Here is a 26,082-nt window from a genome sequence, read left to right as displayed (position 1 = left end):
ACATCATGACCAACTGGGATTTATTTCTAGTGTTCAATTCTGGTTCAACTTTCAAAAATAAGTTAATATAATCCATCATATTGTCACCCTAAAAAGAAAAATCACATGATCATATCAATAGATGCAGAAAAGTCATTTGGCAATAACTAACACTCTTTTCTGATGAAAACTTTCAACAAACTAGGAATAAAGGGGATCACATATAACTTGATAAAGAACATGTACAAAAATGGACAGCTAACACCATATAAATATGAGAAACTAGCAGATTTTCTGCTAAGATCAGGCAAAGATGTCCTCTTCTCTTTTTTTTATTTTTTTATTTTTTATTTTTTTATTTTGGCATATTATGGGGGTATAGATTTTAAGATTTCAATAAATGCCCTTCCCCCCAAAAGTCTGAGTTTCCAGCATGACCATCCCCCAAATGGTGCACATCTCACTCATTATGTATGTATATACCCACCCCCTACCCCCTCCCCCCTGCCCAATACCCTATTACTGTAGTACCTATGTGTCCACTTAGGTGCTACTCAGTTAATACCAGTTTGCTGGTGAATATATGTGGTGCTTGTTTTTCCATTCTTGGGATACTTCACTTAGTAGTATAGGTTCCAGCTCTAACCAGGAAAATATAAGATGTGCTAATATTCATTTTCAATGTAGTAGATGTCATCACTAATGCAGTAAGACAAGAAAAGGAAATTTAAAAAATGCAGATTGGAAAGAAAAGAATAAAAAATATAACTGCTTTTATTTGCATATTTCATGTTTATCTATGTATAAAATCTGAAGGAATCAACAAAAATATTCTACTATAACTAAGAAACAATTATAGCAAGTTTTCACAATACAAAGTTAATATACAAAAGTAATTTGCTTTTCTCTATACCAGTAGTGGAAATTAAAATTGAAATTAAAAACACAATGGAATTGATATTAGCTCCTAAAAAAGAAATACTTAGATATGAATCTAGCAAAATATGTACAAGATTTATATGAGAAAAACTATGAAACGCTGATGAAAGAAATCAAATAAGAACTAAATAGAGAGATATTTCATACCTATGGACAAAAAGGCTAAATATTGTTAAAATTTCAATTCTTTACAACTTGATTTATGCATTCCCAATGAAAATCCCAGGAGGTTATTCTGTGGATGTCAACAAACTGATTCGACCATTTATTTATAGAGAAAAAAGTCTCAAAATGGTCAAGGCAATATTGAAAAAGAATAAAGTCAGAGAACTGACAATACAGGATTTCAAGATTGACTATAAACCTACAGTAATAAAGACAATAGAATTGATGAAAGAATAGACAAATAGATCAATGGAATAAAATAGATAACCCAGAAATAAATCCACAGAAATATAATCAACTAAATATTGACAAAGAACAAAAGTCAATTCAGTGAAGAAAGGATAGTGTTTTCAACAAATGTTGCTGAGCATCCACAGGGGAAAAATAAATAAATCTAGACACAGACCTTACATCCTTTACAGAAATTACCACAAAATAGATCAAAATGTATATTTGATAAAGGATTTCTCCTTAAAATATAAAGAAGTCTTAAACTCAACCATAAGGAAACAGACAACCCAATTAAAAATTGAGCCAAAGACCCTGACATCTCACCAAAAAGATATATAGATGACACGTAGGCATATGAAAATAGACTTTAGGACAAAAATCTCAGTTACACAGGAAAAAAATAAGTTCAAGAGATCTATTGTACAACATTGTGACTATAGTTTAAAAAGATGTATTATATGCTTCAAAATTGCCAAGAGAAGAGATTTTAAGTATTCTTCACAAATAAATATGTCAGGTAATGCATACATTAATTAACTTGATTTAACTATTCCATAATACACATATTTAATACATTATATTGAACATAATAAGTTATATGCAATTATTTGTCAATTAAAAATAAATAATAAAAAAGAGAAAGGTGCTCTACAAAATATGTCATCGGGCAAATTAAAACATTGAGATACTACATATTAGAATGGCCAAAGTCCATAATATTGATAATAGCAAATGCTGGTAAGGCAGTGGAGTAACAGGGACTCTCATTCCTTGCTGGTGGGAAGGCAAAATGGTACAAGCACTTTGGAAGACAATTTGGCAGTTTCTTAGAAAATGCAACATATTCTCACCATATGATCCAGAAATTCTGCTTCTTGATATTTATTCAAAGGGCTTGAAAATGTGTGTTCACTCTAAAACCTGTACAAACACGATTGTTGTATTAATAGGTGTGAAATATTTGTGAAATTTGTAGATGTATAATTGTGAAAACTTGGAAGCCACAAGCATGTCCTTCAGTAGATGTATAAATAAAGAAACTAGGGTACATTCATGCAATAGAGTATTATTCAGCACTAAAAAGAAATGAGCTATCAAACCATGAAAAGACATGGAGGAATCTTAAATGCATATTACAAAGTGGAAAAAGCCAATCAGAAAATTCTATATACTGTGTCGTTTCAACTATAGAACCTTCTGGAAAAGGCAATAGTATGGAGATAGTAAAAAGATCAGTTGTTGCCAAGGATTTGGGAGGAGGAAGGGATGAATAGGTAGAGCACAAAGGATTTTTAGGAGAGCAAAGCCATCTTTATGACACTAAAATGGTGATGTACAACACCTAGCATGAACCCTAATATAAACTACAGCCTTGATAATAATGGTATGTCAATGTTGGTGCATTTGTTACAACAAATGTACCATTTTAGTATGGGATATTGATGGTGAGGGAAACTGTGAGTGTGTAGGGAGAGTACACTGGAACTCAATTTTGCTGTGAACCTAAAAATGCTCTATAAATAAAGTCTATTAAATATGCAGACTGAGATATTTTAACTGTCCTTCTACAAAATTTAATTGGCTCATGTTTAGAAATAGTATGGATAACTCATATTTAAGCTACAACAAACACATACATTCATATATGAGATAATTTTAATGACAAAATATCATTGATGCAAACATGAATTATAACAATCAATAATTTTTACCATAAGCCCTCAACAATCTAAAGGTAGATGGGTAAGACAAAATAAAAAAATATATATATATGTTAAAGAACAATAATAATCACTGAAAACAAAAACCAATGGAAAAATACCAGTAATAGAGATGCTAACAAAGCAACATTTCTGAAATTATGAGTATTTTCAAATATCTTCATCTACAAATAACCAGTGAAAGCTTTGCAATGTTGTGAAGTATTGAGTAGCCCTCTCACATCTTAGTGATATATCAAAATATAGATAAAATTAACCCTAATAGTATGTTCATTTTAATTTATGAATCTCAAATTTCAGTGACCCTTAATGACATGCTTCATATTATTGTTATATAACAATAGAAATGTTTGGGAAAACAAAGCAAGACCTGTTATTCTGAAACACATGTCCTTTTTTAAATAATATAAACCCTTTATTGAGGTCTGACTATGTGCTAAATACTTTACATACATCATCATATTTAATCTTCATCGCAATCCTAGCAGCTGTATTTTTTTTTTTAAATTTCAGAATATTACAGGGATACACATGTTTTGGTTACATGATTTGTTTTTGTACAGTTTGAGTCAAAGTTATAAGTGTTCCCTTCACCTAGATAGTGTACATTGTACCTTAAGTGTGAATTTATCTATCCCCTCCTCATCTCTCCCACCTGATTGATTTCCATTGAGTTTTACTTCCGTATGTGCACATAAATGTTGATCAATTAGTTCCAATTTAGCATTGAGTACATGTAGTGCTTGTTTTTCTGTTGTTACAATACTTTCCTTAGAAGAATATTCTCCACTCCCATCCAGGTTGTTACAAAAGATACTGGGTCACCATTTTTTATGGGTGAGTAGTACTCCATGGTATACATATTCCACATTTTATTAATCCACTCATGTATTGATGTACACTTGGGTTGATTCCACATCCTTGCAATTGTAATTGTGCTGATATAAGCATTTGAGTGTAGATATATTTTTTTATAAAATGGCTTTTTTCCCCCCTTTGGGTAAATACCCAGTAGTGGGATTGCTAGATCAAATGGTAGGTTTACTTTTAGTTATTTGAGGTATCTCTATACTGCATTCCATAGAGGTTGTACTAATTTGCAGTCCCACCAACACTGCATAAGTGTTCTTTCTCTCAGCATCCACGCCAGCATCTGTTGTTCTGGGACTTTTTGATAAAAGCCATTCTTTCTGGAGTTAGGTGATACACACACTCTTTTAATAGCATGACATAAAAATAGCAACTCTAAAAAGTATATAAATTAAAACATTGACGTTTGATATTGTATATTAGATGTATATTTCTTTTGTTCACATAGAAGTGTTATTAAATCTCCACAGTTCCATCCTCCCAAATAAAAATATACAATATTTTAAAACCACAAAATATATGATTGATAAATATATAATGGAAGTGTATGTAATTGTTTGTTACCTATACGATTTCCTTGTGGGAAGCAGGTAAAAAGCTCACTTTCGTTTTTTTTATGTGAATTATGGGAATACTCTTACCTGTAAAATTGTAAATAGACTTTTCCGACTCATTCAACCTAACCAAGGCTGCTCGATAAGATTGAGGATTCAGATTTTTAAAAATGAATTTACTCTACATATTAGCCTGTTAAACAAACAAATTAGTTAAAACAAGAAATTGCATTGTGGTATTCTGAACATATGGGAAACTTCTTTGTCCTTCTTTTTAAGTTGCAAAGTTTAGTCGTTGTTTCTTCCATGTAGTCATAATGCCTCAGAGATTTCCAGAAATGTAAACAGGAACCGTCAGGAGAAAATGTATGTGAACATCCTTTCTTCATCCAGCTCAGTAGCACTGCATGGAACTTTCTCCTGGTGTGACTGCACAAAGAAATTTCATCATTTCCAAAATCCTATCCTTGACACATATAGCTTAACTCCACCCTTTTTACTTAATTCTTACCTTTATCTAAAATAACTTATTATTTTAGTTTTCCTTTTAAATGTTTGTGTTACAATCTCATATTTTTAGCTTACTGCTTTTATTTTTGTTGCAATCCCTTACATCAGATCCATTAAAAAAAATAAATATATTCAGGCAGACATCAACCAAAGCCTCTAGAACAAACTTCCAGCAAGTTGTTTAAATTATCAAAGCCTTAGTTTTGTCATCTGAAAATCAGTGTAACAATGATTATTGTGTGAATTCAATGAGGTGTCATATAAAAATATAATATCAAACACTTGTTTGCTTGTTAGAATTGTCTATTGCTGGGAATGTCCACCATTTCTGTTCTTTGATTATTGGAGCAAACATGCAGCTCACAGACAGGTGTGTAAATCAAAATAACCCAGTGTACTTTCAAAATAATTGTGTGTACCTAGTATCTTTACAATAAATTTTTATACAGTAATTCTAGAATGTGGAACAAGAATATACATTTAATATTTTTGAAAAATAAAACAAGACCTGTTATTCTGAAATATATGCCTTTTTTTATTTTGGCATATTATGGGGGTACAGATTTTAAGGTTTCAATAAATGCCCATTTCCCCCCCCTCCCCCCAAAAGTCTGAGTCTCCATCATGACCATCCCCTAGATGGTGCACATCTCACTCATTATGTATGTATATACCCGCCCCCCTCCCCCCTCCCACCTGCCCAATACCCTATTACTGTAGTACCTATGTGTCCACTTAGGTGCTACTCAGTTAATACCAATTTGCTGGAGAATATATCTGGTGCTTGTTTCTACATTCTTGGGATACTTCACTTAGTAGTATGGGTTCCAGCTCTAACCAGGAAAATATAAGATGTGCTATATCACCATTGTTTCTTAGAGCTGAATAGTACTCCATGGTATACATATACCACATTTTATTAATCCATTCTTGGATTGATGGGCACTTGGGCTGTTTCCACAGCCTTGGAATTATGAATTGTGCTGCTATAAACATTCGAGTGCAGGTGTCTTTTTTGTAGAGTGTCATTGGATCATTTGAGTAGATGCCCAGCAATGGGATTGCTGGATCAAATGGTAGATTCACTTGTATCGCTTTAAGGTATCTCCATATTGCTTTCCACAGAGGTTGAACTAGTTTGCAGTCCTACCAGCAGTGTAGGAGTGTTCCTCTCTCTCCCCAACCACGCCAGCATTTATTGTTTGGAGATTTTTTGATAAGGTCCATTCTCACTGGGGTTAAGTGATATCTCATTGTGGTTTTGATTTGCATTTCCCTGATGATTAGAGATGTTGAGCATTTCTTCATATGTTTGTTGGCCATTCTTCTGTCTTCTTTAGAAAAATTTCTGTTCAAGTCCTTTGCCCACTTTTTAATGGGGTTATTTGATTTTTTCTTCCTAATTTTCGTGAGTTCTAAGTATATTCTAGTTATCAGTCCCTTATCGCATGCATAGGATGCAAAAATTTTCTCCCATTCTGTAGGTTGTCTGTTTACTTTCATGACTATTTCTTTGGCTGTGCAGAAGCTTTGTAGTTTGATCATGTCCCATTTATTTATTTTTGTTGCTGCTGTGATTGCCTTTGGGGACTTCTTCATAAACTCTTTGCCCATGCCAATGTCTAGGAGAGTGTTTCCAACTTTTTCCTCTAGAGTTCTAATAGTTTCATACCTTAGGTTTAAGTCTGTTATCCAGCGTGAGTTGGTTTTTGTGAGAGGTGAAAGGTGTGGGTCCTGTTTTAGCCTTCTACAGGTGGCTATCCAGTTTCCCCAGCACCATTTATTGAAGAGGGATTCTTTTCCCCAGCATATGTTTTTGTCTGCTTTATCAAAGATTAGATGGCTATATGAGGATGGTTTTATATCAGGATTCTCATATCTGTTCCACAGGTCAATATTCCTATTTTTGTGCCAATACCATATTGATTTAATTACTACAGCTTTGTAGTATAGTTTGATATCTGGCATATTAATGCCTCCCATTTTGTTTTTGTTGCCTAGAATTGCTCTTGATATTCGGGGTCTTCTTTGGTTCCATACGAAGCGTAAAATTATTATTTCTATATCTGTGAAGAATGCTGATGGAATTTTAATAGGTATTGCATTGAATCTGTAGATCAGTTTGGGTAGTATAGACATTTTGATGATATTGAGTCTGCCTACCCACGAGCATGGTATGGATTTCCATCTGTTTACATGCTCTGCTATTTCCTTCCTCAGTGTTTCATAGTTCTCCCTGTAGAGGTCTTTTACGTCCTTGGTTAAGTACATTCCTAGGTATTTTAATATCTTTGTTGCTATTGTGAAGGGAATTGAGTCTTTGATTTGGTTCTCAATTAGATTGTTGTTGGCATATATGAATGCCTCTGATTTCTGTGTATTGATTTTGTATCCTGAGACTTTACTAAATTCATTGATCAGTTCCAGGAGTTTCTTGGTTGAATCCTTGGGGTTTTCTAGATACAATATCATATCATCAGCAAACAGTGAAAGTTTGATCTCTTCTGCCCCTATTTGGATGCCCTTGATTCCATTTTCCTGTCTGATTGCTGTAGCCAAGACTTCCAGTACTATGTTGAACAGAAGTGGAGATAGTGGGCAGCCTTGTCTGGTTCCAGTTCTAAGTGGGAATAATTTCAATTTTTCCCCATTCAGTATGATGTTGGCTATGGCTCTGTCATATATGTCTTGTATCATTTTTAGGTATGTCCCTTCTATGCCTATTTTCTTAAGTGTTCGTATCATGAAAAGGTGTTGAATTTTGTCAAAAGCTTTTTCTGAATCTATGGAAAGAATCATGAGGTCTTTGTTTTTGCTTCTGTTTATGTGGTGAATTGCATTTATAGATTTATGTATGTTGAACCATCCCTGCATCCCTGGGATGAAGCCCACTTGGTCGTGGTGGATTATTTTTTTGATAAGTGTCTGGATTCGGTTAGCTAAGATTTTGTTGAGAATTTTTGCATCTATATTCATTAGGGATATTGGTCTGTAGTTTTCTTTTTTTGTTGCATCCTTTCCTGGTTTTGGTATCAGAATAATATTCGCTTCATAAAAGGTGTCAGGGAGGTTTCCGTTCTTCTCAATGTTGTGGAATAGTTTCTGCAAGATAGGTACTAGTTCTTCTTTGTACGTGTGGTAAAATTCAGGTGTGAAGCCATCTGGACCGGGACTTTTCTTTTTAGGGAGATTTTTAATTGCTGTTTCTATTTCAGCTGTTGAGATTGGTCTGTTCAGGGAATCTATTTCTTCCTGGTTGAGCCTAGGGAGGCTGTGTGTTTCTAGAAATTTGTCCATTTCCTCCACATTTTCCAGTTTGTGTGCATAGAGATTTTTGTAGTATTCATAAATTGTATCTTGTATCTCTTTGGGATCAGTTGTGATATCTCCTTTTTTATTCCTGATGGAGCTTATTAGAGATTTCTCTTTTCTGCTTTTCGTTAGCTTAGCCAATGGTGTGTCAATTTTGTTTATTTTTTAAAGAACCAACTTTTTGTTTTATTAATCTCCTGAATAGCTTCCCTGTTTTCAATTTCATTTAGTTCTGATTTGATCTTGTTGATTTCACTTCTTCTGCTGGGTTTGGGGTTGGTCTGTTCTTCTTTTTCCAGCTCTTTGAATCGTTTCATTAGATTGTCTATTTGTGATCTTCTTGTCTTTTGCTTATAGGCATTTATGGAGATAAACTTTCCTCTCAGAACTGCTTTAGCTGTGTCCCAGAGGAGTTGATAACTTGTCTCTCCATTGTCGTTTTCTTCATAGAATTTTTTTATTTCCGTCTTGATTTCTTCATTTACGAAGTAATCATTTAGTAGGAGGTTGTTTAATTTCCACGTTTTTGTGTAGAAATGTGAGTTTCTGTTAGGGTTGATTTCTATTTTTATTCCTCTGTGATCTGAGAAGGTACATGGTATGATTTCTATTTTTTTAAATTTCTTGAGATTTTCTTTGTGTCCTAGGATATGGTCAATCTTAGAGAATGTCCCGTGAGCTGATGAGAAGAACGTGGATTCCAGTGGATTTTGGGTAGAATGTTCTGTAGATGTCTGTCAGACCCAATTGTTCTAGAGTTTTGTTTAAGTCCATTATTTCTTTATTAATTTTCTGTTTGGAGGATCTGTCTCGTGCCGTCAGTGGGGTGTTGAAATCTCCGGCGATTATGGAGTTGCTATTAATCCATTTGTTTAGCTCCAGTAAGGTTTGCTTTATGAATCTGGGTGCACCTAAGTTGGGTGCATATATATTTAAAATTGTTATCTCTTCTTGTTGGACTGTGCCCTTCACCATTATATAATGACCCTCTTTGTCTTTTACTACTTTTGTTGGTTTAAAAACTAAATCGTCTGAAATTAGAACTGCCACGCCTGCCTTCTTTTGGCTTCTATTTGCTTGGAATGTTGATCTCCACCCTTTTATTTTTAGTCTATATGCATCCTTGCAGGTTAGATGTGTTTCCTGAAGACAGCATATACTTGGCCTGTATTTTCTTATCCATTCAGCCAGCCTATGTCTCTTGAGTGTAGAGTTTAAGCCATTCACATTTATTGAGAGAACTGATAGGTAAGGTAGATTACTGATCATTCTGTTGGGTTGGATATTGTTGCTATGATTTCTGTCTTGAGCCATTGTAATATCTGGCCTTTAATATCTTTGGGTTTTGGTTGTTTTTATATTCGTGGGTTATTATTATGATGTTCCGTGTGTAATGCTGTTTTAAGTACTTCTTGTAGGGCTGGTCTTGTCTTGGTGAATTCTCTGAGCCTTTGCTTGTCTGAGAATGTTTTTATTTCTCCTTCATATACGAAGCTTAGTTTTGCAGAGAATAATATTCTAGGCTGGGCATTGTTTTGTTTCAAAAGAGTGAGAATGGGGCCCCAGTCTCTCCTTGCTTGTAAAGTCTCATTGCCTTTTTAATAGTCATGACATAAAAATAACAACTCTAAAAATATATATATTAAAACATGGACATTTTATATTACACAATATGTTAGATGTATACTGGTTTTTTGTTGTTGTTCACATAGAAATGTTATTAAATCTCCACAGTTCCATCCTCTGAAATAAAAATATTCACTATTTTGAAACCATAAAACATGTTTGACAAAGATGAAAATATGATTTATGTATCCTTGAAGGTGAACAGTTGTTTATCAATTGAAATATGAAAAGGAATTCAATAATTTAGGGAATTAAACTGAGGAAAATGAGATTAACCAAACTTAAACTCAATTATATTGACATTTTACAAATATGATCTTGTGCCTCACTAAGATTGATATTATGGTTATAGGTAATGACTTTTCCTCTTTTCAATGATTAAACAATGTGACTATATGTTATTTTACATTAAACCAATATCTGAGCAACTTTTAGGTTAAGGATCATTATATCTGCCTCATTGATAGGGAACTGAAGTTAAAGAGTTTTAATGCTTGCCCATAAGGAAGTGGTTGCTATAGGACCTAATGCCAAGTCTTAGAATTTTAATCACAATTTCTTCTACCACATTAGAGAGAGACTTTAAAAATGCAACAGTGGACTTTAAATTATCTTTTATCTGCCTCCTTCACTGATATCTGAAGTGTTTAATTAATTGAACCTTAAAATTAAAATATTTAAAGAATTGATTCTTAGAAATATCCAAATGTGTGTGATACATATAATTGAATAATCATTTTAATTGTTATAATCTTAATCTTAAATATATATCTCTAAATAAAATGCATCTATTAAATTGTTTTTACCAATTATTTTGCATATACAATTCGTTAATTATTCATATCCTCATAATATTCAATAATCTTATATATATGATATTCTTATTTAATAAATATAAAAATCTGTAATATAGTATGAAATGAAATATGGATCTAAGTTCTGTTTGTTTTGACTGTCTTATTTTAATATAATTTAATTTGGGATGAATTTTTATCAAGCCATTTTATAAAATTGTGGTTTCTTTAAAATCATGCTAAAATCAAAAGTATTACATATATTCATATAATATTAGACCATTTTGACCCAAAATGCAATTTATATGTGTTTGTCTATGAATTTATATTGTCAACTAAAGGAAAAAAAAGACAAGGAAAAATATCTCCAAGAATGCTGAAATTATTTAGGAATTAGAAAAGAGAATTATAACACAGATGCACAGCTATAGCAAGCCACATATGCAGTTGCAGAGAGGAGGGTAAAGGGAAACTTATTGGCAAAAGGGGAAGTTCATATAAGCTGCTTGGAAACAGAGATCACTGGCCTCAGAGACTTAAAGCCAGAATTGGCATCAGTTCATTGATGGAGATGCCATTACTGGGCAAGTTTCCTTTAGAGAGCATCTTATCTGAATTGCTGCAGTCCTAAAGAAAGAATTTATTTTGAGGTTATATTAGAAAGTCCTTGACACAGCCTTTATCTCAGACATGCAAGCATGAACCTTCCCCCTTCATGCTTTCCTGGTTCTAGTTTGTTTGGGTTTGACAAATAAAAAAATAAATAAAGATTTCCTCCTGGTATCTGCAACTTTCACAACATATCACATATATTTTTAAAATTGAAATAGTCCTTCAAAAATGGAAACAGACATTATATAGACAATTTTATTAGTACCCATTTCTAAATGTAGAACCCAGCATATATATTTCATACTTTAGTAAATGAAATACGACTAGAAGTTTAAAGTTTATTATGCAATATGAACATTAAGCTATATGATAAGCTCTACTGTAAATATTAGTCATATGTTTTAAAATGCTATTTAAAATCTGATGATCACTTCATAATTTATATTTCTGAGAAAGAATCATCTGTAAATTCTTGCAACCCTTAGGAGATGTGAAAATAATTATAAAACATTTAATTATGCTCAAGTTTTCCTCCAAATGACAGCATCTGCTTTTAATGTGTACCTTGTTTGGAAGAAAACTCCAAACTACTTTGTTTCCTTTATTATCTGACACATTTACACAACTTTCTTATAAAACTATTAAAGAATTTTAGACTTAAATGTATTCATTTGAAAACAGTATATTCTACATACAAAAAAGGTACTCATACTACAGAAATTATTCCATAATATTGAGAAGGAGGGAATTCTCCCCACTTCATTCTATGAAGACAGGATCACCTTGATACCAAAGTGGAAATGAAAGGACACAACAACAAAAACAAATAAGCAATTACAGATAAATATCCCTTTGAATACAGATGCAAAAATACTCAATAAAATACTAGCAAAACAAACTGAGCAGAACATAAAAAAAAAAAAATACAATCCACCAGGACCAAGTGCGCTTCATCCCAAAGATTCAAAGATGGTTCAACATAAATCAATAAATGTTATTCACCATATACAGAGAAACAAAAATAAGGACCATATAATGATCTCAGTTGATGCAGAAAGAACATTTGACAAAATCCAGCATACTTTCATGTTATAAGTCCTCAACAAATTAAGGATATAAGGAATACATCTCAAAATTATAAAAACCTTATAAGGCAAACACACAGCTAACATCATACTGACTGGGGAAAGTTGAAAACATTCCCCCAAAGGTACACACTGTAACCAAGATGTCTAAAAATAAAAAATCTGTTATTGGGAGGTGGACAGGTGGAAGGGGGTAGGAGGGGAAGGGTATGTACTTACATGGTGGGTGCAGTGTGCACCACTTGGAGGCTGGGCACGCTTGAAGCTCTGGCATAGTGGGGTGGGGAGGGGGGGCAGGGGCAAGATATGTAACCCTAACAATATTTGCACCCCCGTAATATGAGGTAATAAAAGTAATTAAAAAAAGAATTGGAACAAGACAAAGGTGCTTACTGTCACCACTACTATTCAACGTAGTGCTGGACATCCTAGCAAGAGCAATCAGGCAAGAGAAAAAAACAAAGTGTATCCAAATTGGGGACGATGATTTCAAACTACAGCTCTTTGCGGATGACAAGATCTTGTACTTAGAAAAACCCCACAATTCCACCGAGAGACTCCAGGAATTGATACATTCAGCAAAGTCTCAGGATACAACTCAATGTAGCATTTCTATATACCAATAATAGTCAAACTGAGAGACAAATCAAAGACTCAATACCATTCACAATAAACTACCTAGAAATATACTTAACCAAGAAGTTAAAAAGTCTCTACAAGGATAACTATTAAACACTGAGGAAAGAAATCACAGAGGACACAAACAAATGTTTTCCATATCATGAATTGGCAGGCTCATGGACTGGTAGATCCACATGGATGGCGGAATCAACATTGTTAAAATGTTCATACTATCCAAAATGATTTACACATTCATTGCAAACCCCAACAAAATGCCAATGACATATTTCAAAGATTTAGAAAAGAAACTATATACTTTGTTTGGAACTAGAAAGAGTGCAAATAGCCAAAGCAAAGAAAAAAAAAAATTCTGGAGGCATAACGTAGTCAGACTTCAAACTATATTATAAGTCTATAGCAACTCAAACAGCATGGTATTGATATAAAAAATAGACACATACACCAATGGACTAGAATAGAGAACCCAGATATAAAACCACCTACCTACAGCCAACTGATCTTTGACAAAGAAGACAAAAACATACACTGGGGAAAAGAAGCCTTATTTAAAAAATAGTGCTGGGAAAATTGGACAGCCACATGCAGAAGCATAAAACAAGACCTTTTATCTCACCACTCACAAAAATTAATTCAAGATGAATAAAGGACTTAAATATAAGGCATGAAAACATAAGAATTCTATAGGAAAATGTATGAGAAACTCTTCTAGATTTTGACCTAGGCAAAAAAATTATAGCTAAGACCACAATGGAGAATAAACATGAAAAAACATTCAACATCACTAATCATCAGGGAAATGCAAATTAAAATTACAATGAGAAATCATCATATACCTGTTAGAATGGCTTTTATTAAAAATACAAAATACAATAGATATTGGCATGGATGCAGAAAGAAAGAACACTTATACATTGTTGGTGGAACTGCAAATTAGTACAAACTCAATGGAAAATATTATGGAGATTTATCAAAAAACTAAATCATTCCATCTAGCAATTCCACTACTGGCTACATACCCAAACAAAAAGAAGTCATTTTATCAAAGAAGACAACTGAACTGGAGTGTTTATTTCAGCACAATTCACAATTGCAAAGATGTAGAATCAACCCAAGTGCCCGTGTGTTCATGAGTGTATTAATAAAATGTTGTATATGTATACCACAAAGTACTACTCAGACATAAAAAAGGATGACTTAATGCTTTTTGCAACAACCATGATGGAACTGGAGACCATTCTCCTAAGTGAAATATCTCAAGAATGGAAAAGCAAACAGTACATATACTCACTATTAAATTGCAACTAATTGATAAGCACACATGTGCACAGAGGGAAGTAAAAAACTGTGGAAATCAAGCAGGGGTGGGAGGGGACAAGGGAAGGGGAAACAACCTACCTAATGGGTAAAATTAATTTTATGTGGGTGATGGGCACATCTATAGCCATGACTCAAGCATTACAAAAGCAAACCGTGGAACAAAAGATATTTGTATTTCCTTAATATTTTAAAATAAAATATATATATATATCCTGTGGGGACTTCAAATGACATAAACCTAAAATCTGCAACTATGATGGGCATATTAAACAAATTGCAACAACATAGTGTAATTTTGGTATGAAATAAACTATATAGGTAAAATTATAATTATAGCAGCATTGCAGAAAAAAATACAAGCGGAATCTATCACTATCCTTGCTATAAATTCATTGTTTCTTATTGTCTTCTGTGATATGAATAGGTTATATAATTTTTAAATTTAATGTGTGGATTCATGAGAAATAACAATGGCCATTTTGATGAAGACAGTGAACATACAAAAGATTATGGATATTTTTATGATAATTAATTGAAAAATAAACTTTTGTGTAAAATGATTCATGTTAAATTGAACAAGAGTAAAGGAATAATGTAAATTCATGCTGCCACCTGTGATCGTAACATTTTAAAATCAAAAATTTAAATTTCATCTAACTCAAACTAGTCACATTTTGATAAAATAACAAATGAAGCATAGAGTGATTAAACAGTATGCTTGTATTATTACTTGTATTATTATTGTTTACATATCACTTATTATAACAATCAGTGCAGATACAGATTTAAGGGTTCATAAACATAGAAAGGTGTACTATTTAAGTCTCTGTATTTCAAAGTCTTTGTGGACATTAAATACTTTCATAGCTATCTACTCTTCTTTTCTAGTGCCTATTGACAACTTAATAGAACAGGAAAAAAAACAAAAAAACCACATACATTCAGCTGGTCATTGGCCCTAATGTAATCCTAAGGGTCTGGTTGTGAATGAAATATATGTTGTTCATTAAGAACGTGGGCCCACTTGTCTTCAAATCCTAGCTTTCCTACTTGTCTTTAAATCCCAGCTTTCCTACTTTCTAGCATAAGGTAGTATACTTGTGGTTAAAAGCATGGATGCCAGAGGCAGACTGCCTGGATGTGAATACCAGCTTTACAATTTCTTAGCTATGTAGCCTCGGGCAAGTTACAAATTTCTCTGTACTTCAGTTTTCTCCTTTGAGAAAGTGGAAAATATAGTAGTACCCACTTCATATGGCTTGTTGTTCAGATAAAGTGAGTTAATGTATCTAAAGCCCTTAGAACAATGTCTAACTCTTTCTCTCTCTCTGTCTCTCTCTCTCCATATATATATGTGTGTGTGTGTGTGTATACATATAAAATTGAAAATAATATCTATAAGACCTATAAGGCACTTAGTACAATGCCTGACAAATATTAAGCACTCAATAAACATTACCTCTTATTATTTTATTTAGTTAAAAAAAGAAGTGCCTATCATACATCAGGAAATTTCGTGGATTCTTAGAACACATTAGTAAAAAAATTCTACTTTGTTTGATAACATCTTTTAGGAAAAATAGAAATTACACTCACAAAATATAAAAGCAAGTAATAAATAAGTTAAAACATGATAAAGGCTATGGGATAAAAAAAACTACATAGAGCAAGGTAGGAGGTTTTGAGAGTATCAAGGATGGTACAGATTGCAATTTTAAATATGCTGGTCAAGAGAGGCATAATGACATGGTAATATTTGTGTAATACTCAAATGTGAGCCATGCAAATATTTGGGGGAAAATAATTTGAGACAGAGGGACCAATCTTCAGAAAAGCTTTATGGCACAAGGTACCTGCTATTTTCAAAGCCTAGAAAGAGGGTCATTGTGTTTGGAATAGAGTGAACAAGGTGAAAACTTTCAAGAAATCAATTAAAAGATATAACTGAGGGAAATCAAATAAAATGGTAAAGGGCAATGTAGTACTGGAGGATTTTACTTTTATGAAATGGGAATCACCTCATACTTTTGAGTAGAATAGTGATATGACCTGAATTACATTTTCAATAAACCCTTCTGACTATTATATTAGCAAGAGATTCTATGGAGTCCACAATAGAAGTAGAGAAACATTTTAGTAGGCTGTGGCAAAAATCCAGGCTAGAGATGATGGATGCTCCAGCTCAGCTGTATTAATGATAGGAGATTTTTAAAAGAATTGGCCAGATACTACATATATTTTGAAGGTAAAGACCACATAATTTTCTAACAAATATAAGAATATAGGGAAAGAGGGATGTCAAGAATAATTCTGTGATTTTTGGTTTAGCAGCTATATTGGTGTAGTTGTCATTGATTGAGAAGGGGACGGCTGTGAGCAGAGTAGGTTTGAGGGGGGAGGCTAGAAATTCAATTTTAGACTTATAGAGTTTGAAATGTCTATGATACATCCAAGTAGAAATGTCAAACAGGCTGTGTGATATACATACGAGTCTAGAATTCAGGAGAGATTTGTGAGCTATGAATTATATCAGATAAAAAGGAGAGTAGACAAGATCAGATGGAAAATATCATGGCTCTTGAAAAGAACGGAACCAAAGTCTGAACTCCAGGGCACTTTAAATTGAAGAGAGCAGGGAGAAAAATGAACCTTCAGGAAAGATTGAAAATGAGTAGCTAGTAATGTAGCAAGGAAACTGAGTTTTTGGTGTCATGAAAACCAAGGGAAGAATGTGTTCTGAGGATAAAGGATCAACTGTGTGAAATCCTGCTGAGAAAAATTGTGTACTGATTATATTGGGCAAAGAGAGCTGAATATTGCTAAAAGATGGCATTAAGTAGGTGGGAGGAGATAGGATATTGTGCAAAAAAGGAAGAATTGTCTTTAGGTAGGAGCAGGTGGGAAATAGAGCTCATGGATAAAAATATAAGTAGCTGGTTGAATATATGGTTGGTGATTTCTAGAAGATATCCAAGTCACTAGATTAGGAAGTAATGTCATCTTCTGAGAATGCAGAGCAGCTGAGGTGATATTGGAGATTTCAGAAAAAAGAAAAACAGAAAACAGATATCTGAGGGAATGAGCAAATGAGTAAGTGCTATAGAGTATGATTAATTAGCAGCAGGAAAGCCCTATTTATTCAGCAATCACATTCTGCTGAAAGAGCGCAATGTGCAGGAGGAGGTAGAGAGTTACATCAAACCATCTCTGTGATATTACCAAAGGAAGTCAAGTGTTATAGGCCAGAGTGATTATGATCATTGACATGAATGAGCAAGAGGGGAAGCTGGACTTGAAGAAATTTAAAAGATGAAAACATGGTAGTATCAGTGGTCCAAGCACAGTGAGAGAATTTCTGGATCCAGGGCACCTGAAGATTGGAGCTAAAAAGATAAAATATAATTGTTCAGAGAATAGAACACATGATAGTGGCATCATGGTGTATTTATAAAATTACTGGTAATACCTACATGTTGGTAATGATCATAAGAGTCAGATGCTGAGATATGGTAGGAAGTAATGATCATAAGAGTCAGATGCTGAGATATGGTAGGAAGCAAGTTCCTCATTTAATATCTCCAACAGAGTATTGGGAACTGTGACTTTAAGTGAAACAACATATAACAAAACCAAATTTTACCATAGTCTATTGATATAAACCAGAATTAGGTTCCAATAGCATATTTCTTGTCACAAAAACATCACCAAACTTCTAAATAAATACTCAAACGCTTCTAATATTAAACATTGAAATAAATGTTAGATATACAAACATTTAAGAAAGATTAATAAAAGCAGGGAAGATAATTATTTACCTAATTTTTGGTGAATCAGTGAGTGATGGCAGTTGTAGTGGTGGTTAATTAAATAAGTGTAATATAAATGATTGCAAAGCGAAAATTGTCAGGAATACCTCCTATCAACAGGCAGTTCAAAAACAATAAGATATATTACATGCTCAGTGAGAACTTTTGTACCATTTCACTTATTATCATGCATTTGTATAATTATCATAGATTTTACAATTTTTTATTTGACAATCATTTGTATTCATTTATGCATTCATTTTTCATCCTGCTTATTCCAGTTTGGGGTAGTGGTTGGACATCGCTTGTCCTGACAGCTTGGGAGCAAGGTGAGAACCAGCCCTGGAGAGGATGCTATTCCACTGCAGGGCTCACTCAAAACGCCCCCACACTCACTCAGCCTGGGACAATGTAGGCATGCCAATTAATGAAATGTGAACATCTTCGGGATGTGGGAAGAGATAAGAGTAACTCAGAGAAAACCCATGTAGACATGGGGAGAATGTACAAACTGTATATACACAATGGCCTTGGTTGGGAGTCTGCTTTTTTCTCATTGACATTATAAGAAAGCGATGTTGAATGAAATGATATTATTGGAGGATCTGCTGTATAGCACTAACCTAATCCTCTTTGGTTGCTCCCACATCAGATAATCATGATACTCTGAAGCATCTATTCCACAAACCAAGTTCACTTGAAACTTGTGTATTATATTTTAGAGATGAAAACATTTGTAGTGCAGCAAATGAAGCAAGGGAAACGGCGACAATGTTTGGAATATGCATTTTATTTTTGGTAAATCTTTCGAACTCTGTAATGCTATTACAACCTTTTGACCAAAAGCAGCTTAAAAGTCACTGGACATTATATATAACCTTAAAATTTGTACCCCCATAATATGCTGAAATAAAAAAAGTCACTGTCTTTAATTGAGTTTTTTAGGATATATAATAATGTATAAATTCAATGTTAATTTTTCGCATCATTTAAAGAACAAAATTTTTTATTACCACAAGTAACTCAGTGACACATGGGTTTTAATGAAATGCCATCCCTTGCTGTCCAGTTCCTGCCTGGTTTCCCATGACCATACAGGATTGTATCTGTATTTGCTGAACATTGGAGGGAGAAGGACACATCTCAGTAATTTTTTCTGATAGGTTTTCTTCAACATCTAAATTTACTATAATCCTTTTAACATCCTACAAAATCTGGTCCACATTACCTCTCTGATACCATTATCTACCTGATGATATTTCTTTCTCTCTGCTCTAAAGACACTAATCTCTCAAACTCATGATGACCTTCCAACTATTTGTTCATATCAAATGATTGTGGGTGCTTCTTTGGCCACGATTATCTGATATTTCACAACCTCTCACCATGTTTCTTAATCCCTTATCTTGCTCAATTTTTTAACTTAATGTCTATTATTAGAACCTTCTACACACTTTATTTATCTTGTTTATTTTCAGTTGTTCTGCATTAGAATATAGGTTCTGTGAGATAGAAAGTGTTCACACCTAATGAGTACGATGCACACTATCTGGGTGAAGGGCACACTTATAACTTTGACTCAAACTGCGCAAAAGCAAATTACATAACCAAAACACGTGTACCCCCATAATATTCAGAAATTTTTTTAAAGTCATTTACTTTTATGATTGCTGATTACCCAGATTATCACATACTAATACCAAATGTTGTGTTGTTGAATAAAATTCTCTGAATCTTCAAGAGAATTCTCTGATGTTTCAAGATCATATTCTTGTGAATATCACAGAAGCGTTTTAATCCTATCTTTATTTATTTGTTTTTAGTGAGATACTCTAAGTTCAAGGAATTGAAAAAAATTGACCAATGATCAAAAGAGAAAGTTAAATATACAGCAAGTACTAAGTAACAGCTTCCATTCTCTTCAGGTAAAACTGATTTTGTGCCCCTTTTCTGCTTCAGTGGTGAATATTGGCAGGCTTAGACCAATTAACATAATCCAGTCTCCTAGACACAGTTGTTTCAGTGTCAAACACAGTGTGAGCCAATCAAGAACAATTTTAGGATGTCTGCTAGGAATGCATAGGCAAGTGTATTCTCTCCCACTGGATATCTACAGAGGATCATGTAGGCTTGATTGCCTCTGCTTGGCATCCTAGAACTCTGAAAGTAATTGTTCTGACACCTCAGATGTTACAGCACAGAGACAAAGATAGTGAGTCCCTTGAGATACCAATGAGCCAATAAATCACCAAAGGTGGAATTCTGCCCTATACCTGGACTTCCACTTATATTAGCTAATAAATTTTGTTGGCACTTTTCTGTCTTTCCTTCCCTGATTCTGATTTTGAAAATGTCAGAAACCCTGGAGGATGAAGAGTATAACTACTAAACACAAAAGAGAAACAGGCACACAAACTGCCAACCCCCAACTCTTGATGGCTAACATACAGTAGAACAGATTTAGAAAGGAGATTTGCTTCCTATTAAATTTATGTGTGTGAGTGTGTGCGTGTGCATGTGCATGCATATATGTATGTGTGTATTGATTTATTTCATTGATGGGAACATTTTAATTATTGATGCAAGTGTCTTACATTACCTGACAATAATTGGAGAACTCATAAGACCTCATTAGATTTGCAGCTAAGGGTATTAGCAGGCATTGGAATCAGAGACCCAGGGATGTAGAAGCAGTAAGTTCACTAACTGTTTGCACATGATTTATTGTTTGCATATTAGTGTCTAATTAGAGGCTCTATTCTCTGAACTTGGGTCCTGCTCACAGCCTCAATGGATATGGAAATCTGTAGGACATCACTTTTGGCTTATTTGTGGTCCTCATTTAGTTATTTGGTTTGGTCTCCCATGTTCTTACGGCCATCACCAGAATTTGGTAGCAAACTCTGATTTCCAGCTCTGATCCCATGTAATCCTCCAAGTTAGTCTAATATTAAGGAGGCAAGTTGGATATTGCTTCCTCACACAAATAGTCCCTATTAGGAAATCTTGAAGCAGGCCTGAGTTGGCCATTATTCCATAATTCAGCAAAATATATCGTTTTATACATCTACAGCTCTTTCTCAAGGAGTTAATTATAATGTAAAGCCAGTTATTCTTCCTGACAATATGCACATTCAGAATCTTACAGAAAGTGGACAAAATTAATCCTAATATATATATATGTATATATATACATATATATATATTCTGTTATTGGGATCAAGCAATATGAGTCCCTATAATCTTCATATATAAACCTCAATATTTTCAAGAAATATTTAGGTAATGTTGCAGTTTCTATGTAATCAGGACACCTTTTTCCTATTTTTAATTTTCTTCTAATTTCTGGTATTACTTCCTTGTTTTCCTTTGTTTTGCTAATATTACCTCTTTATTATTATTATTTAATTTTACATTTACAGAATAGTTGCAAAAATTGCACAGTGAGTGCCTGCTTACTATTTACTCGTGTTACCCTGTTTATATCATAGGCAAACCATGGTACACCTAATCACCACTTAGAAATTCACATTGGCATAATACTATGAACCAAACTGCAGGCTCCATTCAGATTTACAAATTTTCTCATTAATGTGCCTTTTTATTCTGTTCCAGCATTTAACCTGTAATGCCATGTTGTATTTTCTCTTCAGTGTTCTTTAGTTTTGAGTTCTCACTCTTTGTTTATTTTTCATAAGCTTGATTCTTTTGAAGTGCAGTGGCCAGACACTGTAGAATGTCCCCCAGTTGGGGATTGTTTGCTGTTTTGTCATGATTAACTGAAGTTATGAATATTGAAGAAGAAAACCACCAAAGTAAAATACCCTTCTAATTGCATCATGGCTATCCCTTTTTTAAATCATAATTTCCCTTCTGTTATACTCTCACAGCTCTGATTTATGAACTTATTCTTATTATAAGAATACCATCATTTTCCACCTTAAATAGATTTGTTTTCTATAAATGAGATTTGTATCTGGAGTTAATATGTTCTACTATGTAGCATCACAATGTTTATTGATCAGCATGCTTTAAGACCATTTATATTAAACCAATAATTTCCAATTTGTAGGGATGTACGTTAGTCACTGATATAATGTATCTAAGATTTAGTTACCCTTTTTCACATGACAGAAAACTGCAGATTTTATATAAAAATCTCAAAAAAAGAATTGTGCTTAATTATGAAGCCAAATGATTGACATAAATTGGTAAATTCCCTTGACAACCTAGATAACTCTTAGTTAATATAAAAGTTTTATAATAAAAATGGACTTGATGCCACATAATAATTCCTTTACAAAAATGTAGTGCTAAATAAGAAATCTATTTTCAAGGGTATAAATTGCAAAAAGACTACGATTCTAGCTTTAATAAATTATTCTAAAAGTTATTTTGAATATTGTGAAATATTGAGGTTGGTTGAAAGTAAAGAACTACTTTTCATTTAATCAAATTAGATATAATGGGGAACTACTTATCCATCTATTATTTATGCCATTTTTTCTTTGTTTTGTCATTTTATCTTTTTTTTCAGTTCTTACTCTTAAACAGGCACTCATTTTCTTCTGACTTATAGAAAGGGCATTTTGAAAATGTATTAAATTATGACAATATATAATACATATTGACCACTTTAGTTAAACGATAAAATATTTAATCATGTAGCCTATTATAATGTAGAAGATGATTTATGTCAGAAAACTAGTACAGAACAAAAATAGTTTATATAAAGTCTACAGAAATTTGTCCAACTTATTAAGATATATATAAAAAGCATTATGAGTTCTTATGACAAACAAATATTACTCTTTAAAAAGCGGATTTATATATATTTATCTTTACATTAAAATGTCAATATTTATTCTGTAATTCATATGTTTAATATACAGTTTAGACTTAAAATTTCTTTAATCTTGTTGGAAGTCTCATTTTAGACTATTTGCTAATAGTTTCCTTAATCAAGCTTCAAGTTTCCATTTGTTTCTCAAATTGAGATATTGTATACATGAAATAGTTCAAACATTTTATCTCTTATAAATAATTTAAAGCTTTGATTACATTGATTGCAATGATGGCAATTGTGGTTTTTATAAATAAAAGAGTTTTCCCCCATAATTGTTAAATGTTTTCTTTTTTTACTTAAACATAATGATTCTGCTCATGATGGCAAATATTTAATTATGTGCTACTGCTGCTGTGTCCATTGCGATAGAAGAAAAATAAGAAAACAATGGAAGAAGAAGGGGAGAAGGAGGAATATAGAAGGGGGAGAAAGAAGAGTTATATTTTGGAAATATAAGGGAAATACGTGCATTGGTTAAGGCTTGAATCTCAATATATAATACACAAAATGTCCCTTTTTATGCATAGTATGCTATTTTAGATATCAGTTTTTACATTGGGCACATCAGAAATGTCCAAAGATAAATAACACACTCTATAAAGCAAATAATAATATTAACCATATACTTGTTACTCAATTTTTTTATTTTACAAAGAAAGGTTACTTGTTTATTTGTTTTACTGTAGTGTTTGTTTCTGATATTTATATTTTCTTCCATTTTTATCTTTAATTTGTTATCATGCTATAAATTTAAAAGTCAATATTAAATAAAAATTGGCAATTATATTATCAGGATGGTCAATGGAAATACATCATTTAGGATTATGGGAATACCTCATTATTGCAAACTGAATGATTGGCAAATGCTCCTAAATCATTACAATTTAACATAACTCCTTTCTTCATTTTCCTCAGTAGAATACTAACCAATAATGGGATCAGTGGAAAATAAGTATTTGTTAATTCAAGATTTTATTATGTAAGACAACATGGATATGAAAATGTGAATGTTTATTTGAATAATTTATTAAAAATATGCCTTCACATGATATTAGCAAGCATATAACTATTTAGGCAGTCTATTCAGGATGTCTTTCATAGTTCATAGAAGAGTTCATAGAAGAATGAAATGAAACAAATGAAACAAAATGAAAACAAATGAAATGAAAACAAAATGAAACCTTAGGAAATGTATCTGTTTCTGCATAGAGCCATTTTATTACAGACATAAACCTAACAAAACCCAGAGGTGTACACACACACACACACACACACACACACACACACATACACACAAAGATTTTCTCCCATCATATAGCATATTCTAACTACCATAAAAAATTACCACTGTCCAACCTTGGTTGTCATGAAAGTTATGTTCTTGTCATCTTTCTCTCAAAAATAAAACAGTGAGTCACTATTGCTGAAATAATACTACTTTTATCATTTTGAATATTGTTACCATTTTTATTCAGGCTATAGGATAAATTTATTTGTATCTTCTCAACATTTACTAGATTCACTGTAAGATGCTTAGATTATAAGACTCGATAATGAAAGCAAATGCAATTATCTGACAAAACTAACTCAATATTCTCAAATGCTAAATATATTCTATTTTTATCTTTCTGTATAAAGTTTGTTGATTAATTGCGAAATCCTGTTTTGCTTCCTCTTACAGATAGAGCATAACTGTTGTCAGAAATAAGTTCCTAAATTGCTTACTATTACATCTTAGTTCAACAAAGAACTCTATTCTATCAAGTTTTTACTACTGTACTATATTTTCTTTTTGATCGATAACTTTAACAGAAATGAACTCGCCTGCTTACTAGTACAATGAACAGGAGAACAGTAAACAAGTTGAACTAAAAAAGAATACAATCAGATGCCACATTAATGAAACTACAATGGCAGATCCCTTTCTGAAACTAAGTACTTATAATGCAAATTAGATAAAATCTAAAATGTCAGGCTTTTGATTTTGCCATTGTTATTTTGCCTGAGTGTGAGGAACAAGAGATGTCTTTGACAACTGAAATCAGTATATGCCATGGTTGTTCCAATTTTATTGACTTGTCAGTCTCAGTGAGAAAATAGTACTTTTTTGTTTATAATCATTAAATGTTTAAATAATTTAGCACAGTGAAAGAGGTAATGTATATGATTTAAATTAAACTCAGTGGAGACTCTCTTGTAGTCACAGATTAGAAAAGATTAAATGTTCCCTTTCAGTCTTAACCTGATTCTTAAACTTGAAAATCTGGGCTTAGTAGAGTTGAAGATAATGATTCTCTAGTATGGAAAATGGAAAATTTCTCTTCATATATGTGGACTATAGGAAACCTCTTATGAGCACTGTAAAAACAGAATAATGTCAAAGCATTTTAGGAAATTCAGATCACGAATGAATAGCCCTTAAAACTCTTCCTTCCTATATTTGTTTCTGTAATGTATTATTTCTCAACTGCTGCCCTTGCTAATTCTACAGCACTGCTATAGCAAATGTCCTCTTCAGACAAACGACTCTCTCTTTTGGACAATATTATGGTGAATAATAAGCACAAGTGCTTTTCATTTTTAAAGTGCTTTCCTTTTATAAGTCAACCCTCTCAGCATCCAGGAGAGGGGAATTAACATTATCTCCATTTTACAGACAGGAAAACTAAATATTTTTTTTTTTAAAAAAAAAGGTTGAGAGCTGATGATGCCAAGGCCAAAGTTACAGAAATATATTACAAAGACAGTGTTTTTCTAGGTTACTTAAAGAGCATTCAACTTCCTAAAGTATCAAATTGCCCGGAGTGGCAGTGGGAACTGATCCTGAGAAAGTCTATATGCTACTCTTATGTATCCTTACAAGGATACATATCATGTATTAATACATAAGCAAGCCTAGAGTACATGTGCTTATATGTGCCTTTATATGTACTCTTCCAAAGAACCTTCTCTACTTAAGCTCTGGATACTTATTTAATCTGTACATTTGGGCATGCAAATGTTTTGTGACAAATTAATGCATAGTCATATGCATTGTGTACCACATGATGGGTTTATTTTCCATTTCTCATAC

The sequence above is a fragment of the Microcebus murinus genome, chromosome 13 (assembly GCF_040939455.1).
Source record: "Microcebus murinus isolate Inina chromosome 13, M.murinus_Inina_mat1.0, whole genome shotgun sequence".
Classification (NCBI taxonomy): domain Eukaryota; kingdom Metazoa; phylum Chordata; class Mammalia; order Primates; family Cheirogaleidae; genus Microcebus; species Microcebus murinus.
The sequence above is the reverse complement of the archived record's forward strand: the minus strand, read 5'-3'. Positions refer to the sequence as shown.